Here is a 3174-nt window from a genome sequence, read left to right as displayed (position 1 = left end):
ATGACGATTAGAATTAAATAGTTGAAACACATAAGATAATCGAACACCACTATATTCGAACATAACACCACTCGAAGAAATATTTAGACATTATTTCCATTGGGTTCCATGCTAAAACAAGAAGGAATTGTGTTTGTATTCTGTATAGCTGGTGGCACAACCATTTCGGGCGAAACATATGTTGCCAACATTCAACAGCACTTTAAATAGGAATTACGTGATGTGATTTAAAGCTAGCAGTCACATAACATCTTCAAACCAGTATCCAGACATCCGCTGTAGCCTACCCATACGCATATTCTGTGTGCCTGCGTCGCCAATAAAGCACAAAGCACTTAATGGTTTAAACTGATCCATCCTGTTGTATTCTTGAAGAGGCAAGGCGCGCGTTTTTCAACTTTAAGTGAGGTCTACTGCATACAAACAAACTCGACATGAGGGTTTACAGGCTCAACTAGTTGAGACATCCACATAATGCACACCGATCAAAACACGGCAAGCCCTTAGGAATAACACCAATGCACGTAATTGTATTAAAGACACCACACAACATCAGCTCCGTCTCCATATTACGCTGTAAGACATAGTCATTCTATCTTTCGGTTGTAAAAGCATGTACTGTGCACTATCAGCCAATCCAGCATAATGAATAAGAGAGCTTACCTTAGAAGATAATCCAAATACATAGATGGGATGTTCAGCGCAACCGAGCTCGGATAAGAAGTTGACTGAGATCTGGAATAAAGTCTCATTTGAAAAGTACAGTTAAAAGTTGATGCATTCTCGTACTTTATACATGTGCATAACTGAAGATCTTAAAGCACAAAGCTTTAGATGGAAACATTTATGCTGAACCCCGTGCTCAAAATTGACAATATGCATTACTGTTGCCATTCGACCACACACACACTTACGATTTGCTCAGCAACAAAATGTGTGCTTGAAAACTTTACGCTGTATGACCAGGATTTATTCTCCAATGATATATTAATGGTGTATCCTACCATAAGATTTAAAGTTCGTAAAATAGCGTATCCCCGTATCCTTAAAGTCTGTAATTAGGGTCAGGTGAGTGAAGATCTAACGTGAATATTTGCATTTGATATGAACAGTTTGCATGAATACTGTTAGGCATTAAGCAACTTGCATTGTAGTACCCTAGCAGGTATAGGACGTTGCAAGACCTGTTACATGAATAAATAGTACCTTATATTATTGATGTTTTAGGGAAACACTGAAAGGGACAGTTCAGATGAAGCTCGTATACTTTGCGCATTCCTTATTCCAATGAAACACGCGAACATTAGACCGCGTCATTTGCCTGTTTGCAGCATGTCATGCATTGCATACACGCCGTATTTAATGTGTGAAATTTTCGCGAGCAATAGTCTCTTCATCCAAGTCGATTCCATGTCTTTGCTTCACAAAACATTCGCGTACGGTTTAAAACCAATAATAAGCGGAGCACTTGGTATTGTAGATGAAAGACAAAGATCCTGTGATGAGGTAGATATCAACCTTCAGCATTCTTCCAAAGCCGCCACGGCGACTGCCAGCGTGCAGGACGTGCAGCGCTTCGCCAATCAATGATGATTAGTGACATCTGCTGCGGGCGTTCAGAGTGTGCGACAGTCAATTAATATGGTTACACTTTACAGATCATCCAAATGTTCTTGCACTGTTCATAAAAGAAACGGCCTGTGGTATCCTTCCCTGTGTACTGCAGGGTTACACACTTTTAAGGAAGCTTGAAGACTTCCCTCTTAAGTCTTTAACCTTCTGTGAGAGCTCCTCACGATGGTGCAGGTGAAACGAAACGAGATGAGAAAATCCCAGGAAAACAGTTCGAATGCCCGATAAACTCACTCATCATTTGAATCGGCGTGTTACAGGTAACAACGCTTTAGTGTACATATGCACTGAACATCGAGCGTGTAAATGCTGGCATCAGTATCTGCGAACGCAAAGACAGATGAGTACAAGCCTTATATACTCTCAGGGTGATTGATTGCGCCTTGTGAAATGAATGACGTAACATTCGAGTTTCCTGGTAGAACCTCTGCTACGCTACGCTAAGCTAACATTTCTAGTTTTTTAACATTTTATTTTGTGTCACCATACTTACTCGTGTAACTACTCATGTAACAGTCTTTAAATAGGGAAAACATGAAAGTGTTTGGTGGCTTCTAAATTCATCCCTATTTGGAGCCATAGGAATGAATGGGGCTAAGCTAACTGCTAACACATTCACAACGTGATGTACAAAAAGAAGTGCACACATTGAAAAAAATATATGTATAAATTTGTCTACGCTAAGGTTAAAACATAGTAAAATATAAAAAGCGGTGGTGTTTCCCTTTAAGTCTTTATCAAACCATCTTAAATGTTGCATCTGTCTTCTCAGTCTAGATCAGATCTAGGGACTCTGATTCATTTTATGTTCCTAGAACCAGACTTATAAACAGGCGATCGCCCTTTTCGGTCATCAAAAGGTTCAAATCTGCCCTGAAAACTTTTTTTTTCATGGCCTTCAATATCTTTTGACTCATATTGATATTATTATCTTTTGTTACAAGCTTTTTTAGGTTTTTAATTAATTTAGTTTTTTAATCTTCATTTTAATTTGTTTTTCCAGATGTTTTGTCTCTTTAAACCCTATATAAATAAACTTGTATTGTATTACTGAATATTAAAATGTTTTTCCTATCCTAGCTTAATGTGCAGAGATCACAGTAAAGTAATAAGGTCATGCATCAGTTGCCATTCTAAACACTGTGTCCTTTTCAGCAACGCTTTTATTTGTTTAAGCGCTCTGAAATTTTCCTCATCCACATATCAACCATTCTGATGAAATGTATAGCCTGTAGGTCACTTGGATTAAAGCGTCTGCCAAATGTAAATTGTAAATGTAAACCAAATGTTGTTAGCTTTTGGCAGAAATACCTCTTAAACTTCTGCTGGGTTATTTTTAACCCAATGTTGGGTAAAGATTAGACAGAACACACGCTGGGGTTGTTTCAATGCAATGCTGGGTTGTTTCAAATCATGGTTAACAACAACCCAGCTTGTGTTATGTCCAATATTTACCTGGTTAAAAATAACTCTGGAGATAATGTTTGATCAAACAATGCAAGTCAGGCGGTAAGGCATTTGGTTGTTTGAAAACCATTTTTG

This window comes from Misgurnus anguillicaudatus, chromosome 11 (genome assembly GCF_027580225.2).
Source record: "Misgurnus anguillicaudatus chromosome 11, ASM2758022v2, whole genome shotgun sequence".
Classification (NCBI taxonomy): domain Eukaryota; kingdom Metazoa; phylum Chordata; class Actinopteri; order Cypriniformes; family Cobitidae; genus Misgurnus; species Misgurnus anguillicaudatus.
This window is presented reverse-complemented; position numbering follows the sequence as displayed.